This window comes from Varanus komodoensis, unplaced genomic scaffold (genome assembly GCF_004798865.1).
Source record: "Varanus komodoensis strain SLA01 unplaced genomic scaffold, ASM479886v1 scaffold36, whole genome shotgun sequence".
Taxonomy (NCBI): domain Eukaryota; kingdom Metazoa; phylum Chordata; class Lepidosauria; order Squamata; family Varanidae; genus Varanus; species Varanus komodoensis.
This window is the reverse complement of record NW_025335873.1, coordinates 9,769,481-9,784,493: the sequence shown is the minus strand read 5'-3', so window position 1 is coordinate 9,784,493 and position 15,013 is coordinate 9,769,481.

Here is a 15,013-nt window from a genome sequence, read left to right as displayed (position 1 = left end):
CCGTGTCCTGGCTTAATGCTCTCGGCCAGCAGCCAAGCCGTGCAAGGGGCATTTCAGCCACTCGGCCTGTGAGCAGGCCGGATGCGGAGCTGGCTGGCGTTTCGTGCCCCTGCGGTGGACCAGACATGGCCCCCTGGGCCCGCTTCAGGAAGGACCCCCTGGGCACATTGGTGTGTGCCCATCGGAGGCAGAGCCAGGGCAGAACACCCCAAATGCGGCACTCCTTAAACCAACTGAGCTCAGGGCCTCCAATTTCAAAAACAGATCTCGATGGAATCTAGTTAGTTCAGAGAAAGGCGTAAGCCGCCTGGGATCGTTCATTTGGGCCCTTCCGGGGAGCCAAGAAACTGATGCAGCACCCAACACTAAACCTGGGATCCCCAAGCTGGGTTCCGTCTCTCTCTTTCAAGCGCACCTCACACCTCCCGGAAGGCCCAAATCCTGCCACGAGGGGGGGGGCAGCGGAGACGCCACCGGGCGCCTGGGGGGCCATCCCATGCCAGGATGCCACATGGCACCGATCCAGTTCTACTCTCGGTATCCAGCCAAGGAAATCATGTTCTAGCTGAGCAGTAATTTGTGATCGTTGTATTTTATCACTGCAATTTGAAACTGGCCTTGGATGTTTGCCACTTTGATCGCTTTAGGGGAAGCGGCAAATAAATCTATGCAGTAATTGCCTAAATGGAATACATCCAATATCTAATATAAGGTGTTGCTCAGCGCTTGAGAGAGAGTGGGGAGCAGGCGCGGAAATCCAAGCAGCGCCCGGATTCGCCTTCCGCCCACTGCTATGGCGCACCAAACGATCGCTGACTTCTCACCCCTGGCAAAGCGTTTTGCTCTGGCCAGCCAGTTAATCTCCAGTTAACGTGGGGGAAAGGGGGATTATTCAGACAGAGAAACGGGGTGAGAGGTTATAGCAGGAAGAGGAATACCCTTTGGCCATTAATCACAGAAATAGTCCTACCCGACTCCCCAAATCGTAGCCAGGTGGGAAAGAAAGTTAGACCAGGGAACAGAAAGGCGGAAAAAATAAGCCACGGATGAAAATGAAAGCACAGCAGCTGAGCTGCCTCATGCGCCCCATTTTAAGGGTCTTTGGATCAAATTATTGCAACGGGACACAGGAATGCTCGGAAGGGGCTTCGTCAAGTCTTTATTTATCCTTCTGGGGTACATGAATGAGCTTCCAGCCCTGTGATTTCGGCAGCGGTCCAAAAGGATAAGAAAGGGAGTGAGAAAGGGGAGGTTAAAACGATGCGTCCGAAGGATGAGAGGCCAAGAGAGAGCGCGACTTACAGACTGAATTAAACAGACACCGTAAAGAGAAGCGAGGCGGGTTGGGGGGAAAGGCAGGGGCGAAAACAAAGAAAATAAAAACAAGGGAGGGGTGGAGGAGGAGAAGAAAATAACAGGTGAGATCAAGCAAAAACAACCCAAAACATAAATGTCAGGCAACCGCGATGCGGCAGCGTGAGATGATGCGACGGACGGACGGACGGACGGCCGACCTCAGGCCTTCGGTGCGACGGGCGGGCAAGACGGGCGGCTGCTGCAGCGGCTCGTCACAGCAACGCATCTGAAGACCAGGAGGCGCCGCTTAGCGCCACCAGCGCGCATGTCCACGCGCGGCCTCTGAAAGGACGCCGTGGGGGTGGCCTGCGAACCCTTCCGACCCAGTGGAGCCAACGCTATTTCAGCCCCCCAACCCCTACCTGCCGCCCCCCCACCTGGATGTGCTGGGCTGCAACCTCCGTCTTCCTGGGTTGGGGATGGTGGGAGGTGTAGTCCAACACGTCCGGAGGGCTGGGGGGGGGGCGTGTGGATCCCACCTGCAGCCTGCTCCTTGCTTTGCTCAGCGGGATCAGGCCCGTGGGCAGGTGCCGCCCCCCCTGCAACGCCGTGGCTTTCAGGTGCTTTTGCGGCCTCATGGGGTCGGCCGCTGCTCTGCCGCCCGCAGGCTCCGGAGGGACCCAGACCAGCTGGGGATACGTGGAGAGGCCCCCATGGGCCCCCACGGAAAGCAGGGGGATCCTGAGCGGGCTCCGCCACCCTCGGGGCAAGCTCCGGGGGTCTGGCTGGGGACCGCGCAACCCCTCCCAGAAGGCAGGGAACACAACCGGCCTTGCCGAGCGGAAGCAGGGCGATCGTTCTCCAGCCGCGGGAAAATGAGGCACCCCCGCGTCTCCCCACGGCCCACTGTGCTGAGCTTCAATCCGCCCCCAAAGCGGGGAGCAGCCCTGCCCACTTCCCAGCTCGTCTCCCAGCGCCCACAGCCCCAGCCGGCTGGGCCGCGGCCCCTGCCCCCGCGAGCCCCAGCCCTGCCCACCCACAGCATCCGGGAGACCCCCCCTTCTCCGCGTCACAGCAGGACCCTCCCTGGCCAAAGTTTCGGGGCGCTCCTCCCGTGAGCATCTCCAGCGTTCCCCCCCTGCGTGGCACAGCGGCGCAACGGGCGGCACTGAACCGGTGAAGCTTTTCCCAAGGTGGAAACAGTGGCGAGGGCCTCGACCTGTTGAGCTTCTGCCTGTTTCACGGCTGTGTAGAATACGGCACAGTGGTACTTCCAGAAAGCAGAGAGGGGAAGGCACCAGCCGTGGGAGGGGGCATCCCTCGGGGCGGCCTCTGCCCAGGCCCCTCGCCCAGCCGCGGGGGGCTCCCTAGAGGCTCCCCCACCCCGTGCCGCCCAGGGCTTACCTTCTTTCACGGGGATGGTTGGTTTCTTCTGCCGCAGCCCCAGCAGAATGAAGAACAGGACCAAGGGGATGAAGATTTCGAACGTCAGCACCCACTGGAGGCGAGAAGAGGGGCAGGGTGTCAGTGGGGCCGGACCGGCAGCACAGAGCTCGATCCAGGAGGAACGCTTCTCGGGAGCCACCCGGGAGCTGCCACTGGAGCCAGGGCTGGGCACCTGCCCAGGTGGGTCCCCCACAGAATCCCGCAGCAGACAGGAGCGCCCAGGGAGGCCGTTGGGGCCACGCCGGCCTCGCCACCGGACACGCGCCAACCGGCGGGCGCTTCTCGCCCACGTCCAGCACCCTCCCCTTCCACTGCCTGAGCCCGCCCACACGGGCGGCGTCTGAATGTGCTGGACGGCAAAGCCCATCATCCCCAGGCAAGGCCTGCGACTCGGCCCAGAGCAGCCTGGCATGGGAAGCCCAGGGGCCATTCCTTCGAGGGCGCCCCCCAGCCTCTGCCCCCCCTCGCGGTGCGTCCGTCCCGCCTGCCGCCGCCGCTTCTGCAGCCAGCCCAGTGCGCCGGGACCGCTGGGAACCACTTACGCACCGGCTTCAATGCAGCTGTAATTAACAGGGTCCTTCCCAATTCCCAGCCAGAGGCGTCCAGCTCCACTTTTACACAGCCCAAACCGTCACCAAGGCACCGGGAAAAAATCACACGCCGGCACTGCGGAAGGTCCCGCGGACACGCAGGCCATGGGCAGAGTGGCGCCGAGGGGCAGCATGGCTGGGCACCTGTCAAGGTCCCGGGTTCCCCCGGGGCCAGCAGTTTCCTCCTGGAGACACTGACCCCCCAGCCTCCCCACTGCGCAGCGCAGAGCGAGGGGCGCGTGTAAGGGACTGTGCAAGCTGGTTCGCCATGCTAGAGCCCCCCCCCGCACACACACACACGACCGTCTCTCTGGCCAGCAGCCGCTGCCGGGGAGCAAGGCCGGCCCTTCGTGTGCCAGGCACGCTCCTCCGCCAAGGTGCGCCACTTGGCCAGGGGGAGCCGGCGTGGCGCAGGGGCGGTCTCCCTGCCCCCACCAGTGCCCCAGCGGCGCAGAAAGGGGGCCGTGGCTTTGCTGCGCACCGCGTGCCTGGCTCTTGCAATCTAAATGACACGACTGTGGCGAGGCCTGCTGTTTAACTGGGTCAGCCCCAGGGCCCGGCCGCCCTACGGAGGAGCAGCCCACGACGCGGCAGAGCCAGCGCTGCGTGGCGCAGGCCGAGGCGGCAGCGAAGAGCGGAGCGGAGCGGCTTCTCTTGCGTGTGCCGAGTGCCCCGAGCGCATCTGCCACACATCAAGCGGGGAGCCGGCCTGACTCACACCCGGCTGGGATGACCCAGCACTTTCCCGGAGCTGCCTCAAGCAGCGCACGGAGGAGCGGCCGCTGCCCGTGCGTTGTGCGGGAGCCAGGGCCCGGCGGTCGCACCCTGCCAACCCTCGCACGCGGCACGCGGGCCCCGTCGCAGGCCCTGTGGCACGACCCACGGCCCTTCTCCCCAGAGCCCACCGAGCAGCGTCGCTGGCTGGGTTCAGCAAATCCTCTGAGCGCCGCTCCAAGCAAAGGCAGTCCCTGCACATCGAAAGCTAGCATGTCAGGCGGTAGAGCTGCCCCTCACCTGCCAGCTTTCTGCATGCAGGGATTTCTCACGCTCTGTTCAAAACAAGGCGGCGCTGGCGGTTATGTGCACTGCTCTGCCAGATCAGCTCGCCAGCAGCGAGGGATTTGCTGAAGGTGACTCGGGGCCCATCTCAGAGCCAGCATGGTGCCGTGGTTAAGACGGAGGGGCTGGGCACACCGCAAGGAAAAGAAGCAGGATGCAAATATAATAAAATGAACAAAAAATACAGCGTGGATCCTTCCAATGGCCAGGCCTACCCCCCACACTCAGAGCGAGCGCGTGTGTGCGTCTCGCGAGTCTGTATTGGTGTCTCTGGCGGCTGCCGAGAACTTGCTGGGGTGTGCGGAGTTTGCACAGGCAGATTTTTCTGGCTTTGAGCAGCTTAAAAGGTGCTCCAAGATTCTCTGCTGTGATGAAAACAACTGCAGAGTCTTCCTGGCGATTTTATGACGACTTTCTAAAATGCCGGAGAGAACGCGAAGCGGCTCGGGTTGCATTTGTGGGCCTCACTTTGAAAGGTCTCTTTCTTTCCGAGGCTTTGCATTCCCTCCAAGACTCCGGCAGGTTTTCCAGCTGAGTCGGATCCCACAAGAGACACGCGGATCGTGGCCCATGAGGAACACGCAGAAACCGAAACCAGCGAAGAGACGGGCGGATGGACCCCCGCCAGGTGACTGGCTTTCCCCGCTCGCTGCCGTTCTCAGTCCTCGATAGTGCGCCTGCCCAATGGGGTCACCAGGAAGGAGTATTTCAAGCAGCGGGGAGGTGTTAAAAGGGCTTTTGCCAGGGTCCCACTCCCAGAATCCTTTGCAGTGGAGGGGTCCGAGGCGGTGAAACTTTGGTCCCAAACATGTTGATTCGTTAAACATGTAACATCAAACCACATGCTGTTCACACATTCGCATGAAACCACATGCTGGAAACAGAATAAACCACAACAAGCCAACGCCTGTTAGCTGCTTGTAATATCATGAAACAGGTTTATTAAATCCACCCACTGGTTGAGCCGCGATCTACCTTTTTCCTCTCGTACGGAAGGAAAAGCTTCGGTTCTTTTGAGCCCCTTGGGGTGTCGCATTTTTTCCTTCTCTGGATATCAGCTAATATGCAGGCCAAAGGATCTCCCTTCCCTGCCCCTCCCCGGGCTTGCTTTTTTCTATCCTCTCAACGACCCTGCGAGGTAGGCTAGGCTGCAAGGCACCCAGGAGCTTCGCAGCCGAGTGGGGACGGGAGCCCGGCCCTCCCACGCCCCAGGGCAGCGTGCCCACCACTGCACCCACTGTGCGCGCCCATCTGCCCGCAGTTTCGGTGGTCCGGCCCTGCCCCGCCGCCCCATGGCACCGCCCGTGTGGCCCCCCCCAGCAGGCTTCTGGAAAACGAGTCCGGCCCTCCCCCTGGAAGAGGCTCCGCACGCAGCCAGCCCGGGCCGTTGACGCCTCTCCTGCCGCCGGACGGCCCCGTCCGGCACGTGTCAAAGCCGGCTTTGTCCCCAGGCCCCACTTCCCAGCCTCCTGCGTGTGAGCGGCACAAGCCGGGGGTAAACAACACCCCCCCTCGGCCGGCTGAATGGAGGCATTGTGCGCGCCCAGTAACAGGCACCACCGTGACAGTGGGACCCAGGCCGGCACGGCACGGCCCTCTGCGCGACCGTGGGGCTGGCCCGCCCGAGCCGCTGCCCCCTCCGCAGAGCTCTGGCCTGCCCCGCAGGGCTGTTGTGGGGCAGAAGCCTCCGCCATTCCTCACTGGGAAAGAGCGTCATTCCTCTTGCCCGTGAGAAGCCCACCGGTCGTGCCTGCGGAAGGTTGGGGCGGAGCGCGCCCCGGCCGGACCGGACTGGGCACCGCCTGCTCGGCGTTGGCAGAGGGAGCCGGTGTCAGTGCTCCCGGTGACAAAGTGACAATTGTGAGCGCGCGAAGAAAACAAGGCGGGAGGGGACCGCCCGCAACGATGGCGGGGGCCGGCGGGAGGCGGGGGGGCCCCCTCGCGGCACGGCCGAGGGCCACCGCCATGGTCGCGCTTCTGCACTGCAGGGGGGCGCCGAAGTGACGCGGGGACGCCACTCCCCACAGGCGCCAGAGACCGAGGAGGAGAGCTGCCTGAAATCCCCAGGGCCCAGCGTGGGGACTGCCTGCCCGGGGCGCGTGCCTGCAGGGACGCGAGGGGCAGCCCAGCCCGCTCTGGGGGCGCCCTGCGGACGCAGCCCCCGCTCTGTGCCTCCCGCCCGCCGCCCACAAGGAGCCCGCCGTGCCTCCGTCTTGCCCTTGCCGCGGCCTCGTGAGGCCTGCTGGGGGCATCTGGGGCCGGCTCCTCATCATCCGAGCCCCGCCGAACGCCACGGGGTGCCACGCGTGGAGCGCGCCCCCAAGCTGCAGCTGAGCCCCATGGGGCACGGGGACGAGCGTTGCCGAGGGCGCCAACGGCGGGAAGGGACCGCACGGCCAGATTCCCCAAGATGGGGGCGCAGCACCCCGGCCAGACCCAAGTCTCTGCTGCGGTTCCGACTCCCGCTTGGCCCTCGAAATCCCTGGGGTGACGCTGGGAAGCCCCAGAAGGTCTTTGTGGAGAGATCCTCCTTTTAGGATCCTGTGAGAAACGGGCCTTTTGTGAGCTCAGCAGGGGAAAACCGCCAAACGAACAGGGAAAAAGCACCCCCCAACACACCCCGGGAAGGCCGTACCTTCCTTTGCTTCGCATTCTCAGTCACCTCTTTGTCAACCACACAGGCAGGCGGGGCGTGGATTCGGATGTCTGGCTTTGGTTTGTTTGACCCTCAAGTTTTCCACAGCCCACTGGAGGGAAAAGGGGGGGTTTATGCCAAGAAAAATCAACCGAGAAAAGGGAGGGGGGGTCTGCACAAGGCTGGAGCAGAGATTCGGGCACTGCCTCCAGGATGAGCAGAGACTGGCGTGGCCCCAGGTCTACCCAGGGCGGAAGGACCCCCAGCAGCCAGTCCGGGCCATGGAAGCGGGGGCGCCTGGGGGGGAGCTGTGCCCCCTGCCCCCTTTCCCTCCTTCGGCTCCCGCTGCAAAACAAGGACCAGCCTGATAAAGAAGATATTCTTTGCTGCGTTTCCATAGTAACAGAAACTGATTTAGAATTACAAGCAGCACCCCCACCATTGTGTCCCGTCCCCCCCCCCCCGCCGTCCTCCCTGGCACAACAACACACGCAGGCAGGCAGCAGCCTCCCGGGTGTGGCTTCGAACCCGCAAAAGCACGGAGACACACGCCTGGGGGAGAGGTCGGGCAGGGCTTCCAAAGGACCACCGCACCAGCCCCGCTGGTGGGGCGCAGTCAGAAGGCGGTTCCCCCTTGCCGGCGGGGGGAGGCGCGCTCCCACCCCGGGCTGGCGCCTGCAGGCCGAACTGCTGGGGAGGACGCAGGAGCAGGGGTCGTTCGTGAAGCCCGAGCCCTTGGGTGGGAGAGGCAGGCGGTCGTGGGGTCCCCGCTGGGACCCACACCCCACAGGGGCCTGGCAAGCGCCCCAGGGAGCTGCCCCGTACTGCAGCCTGCTGACGCACAGCTGCGTCCTTGAGAAGACGGGCGCTCCGGGGAGAAACACCAGGGCTCCTGGCCAGCCAGGGAGCGGGGGGCTCCTTTCCCACAGCCCCCCCCTTTCCGGCATCCCTCCTGGAGCAGCTCCCCCAGGAGAGCGGCGGGCCGCCTGCACGAGAGGAGAGGCCTCTGTGGTCTCGGCTTGGCCCGGCCGGCGGGCGCCTGTTGCGCCTCGCTTCGCAGCTCCCACGCAGAAAGCCGCGGGGGCCGGTGGGGGGGACACGTGGCCTCAGCCTGCCGAGCGTGCCGGCTCCGCTTCCCCGTGCGTCCCCATGGGAACGATGCGGAGGGGGCCGTGCACACCTCGTGCCACCCGCTCTCTGCCCGTCACCCCACCGGGAGCCCAAATCAGCCAAGTGGGGAAGTCTCTGGACTGGTATTTGGGTCTCTGGCAGGCGCCTTCTTGTCCTCGGTGGCCCACGGGAGACCGAACCGCGAGCCAGAAAAAGCACTGAGGCCAGACCATTCCATACACCCATCAAATTCCTGCAGGGTGAAGCAACGCAAGTATTTCTTTGAAAGCCGGGGTCACTGCCTTGGTTGAATGCAAGCCTTCCGACAGCAAGACGGGTCCGTGCTGTCGTGACGGAGGGGAGGATGCAAGAGAGAGAATGGCCAGGAACCGGTCACAACTGGCAAGCCCAAAACCCTCACCACGTCTTAAAAGGCTTTTAAAACAGTAAGATAGCCTTCCCGGGCCTTCCTGATGCTTCAGGCTCCCATGCCCATCAGCCCCAGCCAGCATGGCTAATTGTCAAGGATGATGGAAGTCGCCACAAGGGAGAGATGAATCTAGCCATTTTGGTTTCTCTCACTTCCTATTTTTCCTTGGGCGCGTGCCATCCATTTTCTGCAACTGTTTACAATTTTTCTGAAGATAAAACCTGAGCAGATTTTCACACGGTTCCCTTCGTGCAAAACAAGAGGCTTGTCTTTCGGAAGAGCAAATAAAACCCACCAAGTCTTTCGCAGCTTCGGGGAGCATAACGCCTCTCCCACCCCGAACCTGCCCAGCTACTGTGGTCAAGAGCAGAGGCCTTCCTGGGGGGCCGCCTCTCAGGGAAGCCCAGAACATTCATTCATTCATTCGAAACATTTATATGCCGCCCCATTCGCAAAAAGCCTCGGGGCGGCTTCCAAAACAAACAAACAATTATGCAATTGCATTAAAAATCTGGAGACATCTCAGCACAGAATAAAACCAATAAATACAATCAACAATTAAAATAACGCTTAAATAAAAAGGTCTTGGCCTGGAGCCAAAAAACAAATACCGACGGTGCCAGGCAGGCCTCTCTGGGGAGCGCATTCCAGAGGTGGGGCGCCACCGCAGAGAAGGCCCTGCTCCAGGTACTCACCCCCCTAATATCTTTCACGGAGGGCTCCCGGAGAAGGGCCTCTGCCACCGATCTCAAGGGATGGGAGGGCAGAACATGGGGACAAGACCCCCTCAGTGGCGGCCCCCGATTTTGGGGTGATCCACCCACCGCGGCCTGCCTGGCCCTGGTGCTGCCACCTTTTGGCACCGGGTTAACACGGCCTTCTACTCCCTGGCAGTCAGTGTCTTCTGAATGGGCTTTCATGTTCACTTTCTTCTACCCCTGCTAGTATTTTTTACTGAAATTGCTTTCGGGGGCAGCGCATCGTTTTATGTTGGCCTTGACTTTTCCTGTTGGATGTAATTATGTGCCTCTGTAGTTTGTTACTGCATGAATTGTGAATCAGCTGGAGAAGTCTGGCAGTTGGGGTGGCACAGAAATGTAAACGACGACAACCACAGTCTCCCCGGGGAGAACATTCGGAGGTGTTTGCCTTGGCGAAAAACGCCGTTGAAGCTGGAAGCCTTGACGAATAGGAAGACTGGGCTAGTCAGCCCAAGAGTGTGGCCGCTTCCTTCATCACTGCTTAGTCCCTCCAGCTCCATGCTCCGCTTTCATCCCTCCCTCCCTCCCTCCCAACAGAGAGCCCCCTTCCTTACAGCCCTCTCAACAACACCCTGTGCCCTCCACATTCCCCTGCCTGCTCGCTTTGGCACGGCCAGCCACCTCTGCCTCTGCCTTCCTCCGCAACAGCCAAGAGCCGATCCCCACCTGTGGCTCCCCGGAGCTTGGGACGGAGGCTGAGGCACACCAGGACAAAGTGTCCCCCAGCCTCGGGCCTCCTCCCTTCCAGGCCCCAAGAATGAATCCATCCAGCTGCAGGAGGCAGGAAGGGACCGGAACGCGGTACCCGAGCCGCAAGCTCGGAGCATCTTCTCTGCTTTCATGGCAGGGGATGCGGGACTCTCCGATGCCTGCCCTATGGAGGTGTTTAAAGGGCACGTTCCCTCCGCAGCATCCTACAAGAACAGCCCCGTCTCCACACGGACAGCACCCCCAAAATGCATTCCCAGGGCGCTGGCTGGGCTCCCGTCGCAGCAAGCTGCCCTGCCCGGTTTCCATGGTGCACAGCTTCTTGCCTGGATGCCCCTGAGAGGCGACCCAGTGGTCTCCATGCTGGCATGGCTTCCCCCTTCCTTGTTCAGCCCGCCCGCTTGGGCACATATCCCATCAGCCACCACACCTGAAATCCAATCCCACACTGTGTAGCTGGAGTTGCTCCTGCTCCTTCCAGGAACAGTAGAAACCACGACGCTGCATTGAGATGACCAACGAAACCAGGCTGGAGTGTGGGAACCATAGAAAACACTGCTGCGTCTTCATGTGATTCCTAGAAACCAACTGCACCGTACTGGAATCGTACGAAGGGTTTGTGGTCCCCAAGCGCCCCCCCCGCCCCCGTTCCCTCTGAGCTCAGCCACAGGGTGGGCAGTGTTGTAACCCCCCTCTTGATCGAACATGCAGCCAGGGCATGATCAGGGTGTCCTGTTCGCGTGAGAACAAGAACCCCAAGGAATGTACACGCTACGCAAGGATGAAAACAAAGCAGGCTACGCTCCAGCATCACCGCAGACGTTACGCCCTTGTACCCTCGCTTGCTTTAGCATGAAAAATGGGCAAATGGGGCTCAGTGGCTTTCCCCGATTGTTCGCTGCTATTCAAGCACCTGCATAGCCGGCCGTTGTAAAAGAGTATAAAAACGCTGCTTTCCTTCTGCTCGAGACCACACTCTAACGAGTGTTGGTCCCTGCGCAGGCAATAAAAAAAACTCCTCTCGAAAATTCCAACTGGTCTCTGGTCTCATCAGTAAAAACCGCGGGACACAAAAGGCAGGAATCACTTTTCCAGCCCAGAAGGAGCCGGGGGTGGCTGGGTCCAGAGCGGGAAACCCACTCCCGTTTGCACTACAGAAGAGAAGAAAACCGCCAGAACCGGTTTGCTGATACGGATCAGGAGGGAAAGCTGCACTTTGGACTCCCCTTGCAGGTGTGGCCAGGAGGGTAAGATCCAGTGCACCAGAACGGAGCACCGCCCCACGGTCCAGAAGGCCGAGGTTACGGAAGCAGCCGCGCACAAAGGGAACGACCGACACGGGGACGCTGCTGTGCTCGTTTCAGCTTTCGTGACAACAGGCGCCTGCTTCGGCCAAGCCCAGAGCAGGAATCCCAGCCAGAGTTGCGCCTCAGCCTGAGTCTGGGCACAGCAGGGAGAGTCCCTGTGCAAGGCGATGGCACGCCCGGGGCCCGGCGCACGGCATCCTTGTCCAGATTCACTGAACACCGTGCACAAGCGCTCGCTCAAAAGGCCCCATAGGGCCCCACGGCTGCCTAGGCGCGCTCAAACAAGTTCCCAGTTCAGTACCAGCACCTCAGGGCCCGGACGGGCTGGGTGGGAGCCAGATCCAACGTGGCAGAGCCCGTGCTGGGCAGGGGTCCGGGGTGAGACAAGGGGAGGCCCCTTTGCACTCCGACCACAGCTACCTATGGGGTGTGCCCAGAGGCTGGGTTGGGGGCAGCCCGGAACAGGCAGAGAGCTGGATTTTTCACCCAGAGCCCAAACCCCCGGGGGGGGGGGGCTGTGCAAACCAGGACAAACTTCCCCCTGCCCAGCAAGAAGCAGTCATAACTTGCAGAAATGTGAGAAGCAGATTCCACAAGCAGGACCCCCTCCTTCATGTTGCCAAGCAACTGCATCCCGCCTCTCATACCAGAGGTGGCATGGAGCCACCAATAGCTTTCCCCTCCATGAACGTGTAAAAGGTACTCCGTGCATGCTCAGAGGCACTTCCTGCTTACCAGTCAGGCAGCAGAAAGAGACTCCATCCAGGAGTTCTGCCTGAGCCTGGCTGGCTGTCCCCTTCCAGGTCAAATTTTGATTTTAATCCTCCACAGGAAAAGCTTTCTGCAGAGTTAATCCTGCAGAAGAGCAAGCTCTGCATTTAAGAAGCCCTGGAGAGGTCCGAAAAATTCCATCATTAAATAATGCACATAAATTAAAGGAAGAGAAAAATGGCACAGTGAACGGAGCGAGTCGATTCTTCTGAATTTGCACAGATGCAAACAAAACGAGCAGCAGAAACAGTAGCCCTGACCTCACGTTTGCGAGTAGATGGCGGGAGGGGTGGCCCCATCCTGCAACGCGGTCAGCGTGTCCCCTGGGCATGTGCGAACTGCTCCTTTCTAAGCACTGAGGAACGGCAGCCCGCTTTTATGCACCTGGGATTAAGGGAAAGGCTCAGCAACCAGGCCAGAGGCGAAATCGGCCTGCACGGGGAGGGGGGGCAGGCTGCTTTGGGGGTGATGGCGTGACGAGGCGCCGAGCCCACTGCCCCCCCACCGCTCCTCAGCACGGCCCTCCGGCTGCAAATCCGGCTGCTCACGAAGGATTACGGAGCAGGCCCGGGAGAGGCGGCCCCTCTGTGTTCGCAGAATTAATCACCACTGAGATGCTGTTAGTGGGGGACGGGCAGCGGGGGAGGGGGAGCGGGCAAGGGACCCCCAGATTCTTTTGCTACCCCAGGACCCTCCCGAGCCAGCCGGGCAGAGGGAAGGGGCTTCCAGACATTACCGGGGTGTAGGAGGCGAGAGAAAGCGCTATCTGACCCACATAAAATTTGGAAGAACTAAATATAGCGCCAGCCGCTCACACCGGCCGAGCCGGCGACGGAGGCCGCAGCTGGGGGACGGGGGGGCAGGGAGATGGAGAAAGACGCCGGCGACCCCCAGACTCCAGCGGCTGGAGAAGTCCTGGGGGGCCAGGGAAGGTTGCGCTGGGGGTCCCGTAGCTCCCTTTCCGGATGCCTGGCTGCAGGGGCAGGACGCGCCCCCCACCTCCACGGACACCAGCGCTAACAAAGAAAATAGGAAGCAGGGGCTCCATGACATCGCCCGAAGCTACGCCTCGGAGCGGGTGCTGTGCCCACCCCAGTGCCTTCCACAGTCCCAGCCTTCCACAAACAGGGGCCCTGCAGAGGCGGTGGACTGCAACTCCCAGAATCCCTCAGCTGCTGGCTGGGGCAGTCTGGGAGTTGAAGTGCAAGCCCTCTGCGGGGCTGTCATGTTGGAGAAGGCTATCGACATGGTTTATAAATGGAAAATTTCGTAAAATCTTCGTTACATGTAAAGTTTAAATTCAGAAAACATTTTTTTAAACGCTTGCACCCAGAAGCCATTCTCTGCCACCAAGCGCGGTAGCCAAAACAACAGACCCAGGCTCGAGGCTCACAGCACGGCCTCTGCACAGCCTCCGGCTTTGAGGAAAGCAGCACCGAGACCGAGATACACAGGCTGGAGAAATTGCTTCCATTCTCCAGATCATGGCTGAACCCAAAGGCAGGTCAGCCGCCTGGGGCGGCCCCTTAAAAGGGCAATGAAATTCTCCAGTGAGGGCCACCCCCTTATTTTTGCTGCAATGAAGCTTCTGTCCCCAAACAGCTCTGCAAATCTGGCATCGGAAGCTTTTAGGTGCCCGAGCCCATAATGCAACAACAGCACGACCCATTCCAGACACTCCTCCAGGCCAGAAAAAGAGTTCGAGAAGGTGAAGCACCGAAGAGCCATCTTCCAGCGCTGATATTTCATGGAATGTGTGGAATCCTGCTCCTGAACTTTGCTCTGCGAAGCTCAATCTATACTCTCCCTGCTCCGTATTCTGCCAGTGGACAGTGGCTGATCGGATGCCCCAGGGATGCACACCACTGGGGCATGATGGGAATATCCATCCCCCTGTGCCCTATAACCCCAGCAACAAGTAACTGGAAATGTTATTTCTCAGTAAGGTGTCATTACCAGCAGCTGCACGGACTTTCAGTGTTGAACAGGTAACGCACAACCACACAAGCCAGGCGGAGAGGTCCCAGTCTAAGTGCCTCGGCCTCTATTTTGCCTGGACAGCACCAAAGATGGAAACTGCCATCCAGGGCAACAAAAAGAGTTTACGGGGAAGGCGGCATTTTCTAAGACCCTGCAAGGGGCTGGACGCTCAGCCCACAAGCCGCAACACAACACGGCAAAACGTCTCCCGCGGACGGTGGGCAGCATGAGGGCTGGGCCAACCGCCCCCCACCCCACCCCACCCCACCCCACCCCGTGCCCAGGGCAAGCGCAGCGACGATGAAACGACAGCAGAAACGCACGTTAATGCCGATGCTGTTTTGTCATACAGGCGAGCGTGTGAACGGCTGCGTGAGGAGCCTCTCTGGAAGAGCAGCTTCTTCCCTTTCGAGAGGTGGGGTCTGCGGGCCCCCCAGCCACCCCGGCTCGCCCACCCCGGCCCAGCCTTCCCTTCGGGCCCTGCTCGCCGGGTGCAGAAGCGACATCACAACAAACGCAGCGCAAGGCAACGAAGCACCGCGCTGGCTTCGCCGCGTCCCTTTTATTCACAGCGGGCCCAACACCTGGCGAGCCGTTTCCTATCCTGAAGGAGCGCAGGGACGCCTTCCCAAGAACGCCCCCGGGGACGATCTCCTGTGGGGTGGGGGCGGCACGGCCATTCCACGCAGCGTATTTCTAGAGGAAAAGCCCCTGCAGAAGGGGGCGCCTCCCAGCGCCGGGCTCGGCCGGATCTCGGGGTTCTGCCCCAGATCTGCAGAGCGACGCCTCAACTCCACCGCGGTGCAGAGGGGCTGGGAGCCCCCGAGCGCCCAGGCGCCCCGCGGCCCGCGCCCACGCGGGGGCGGCCGCTCCCCCCAGCGGACCCTCCCGCCTGCGGCCTCCCCCGCGCGGCCGAGCCA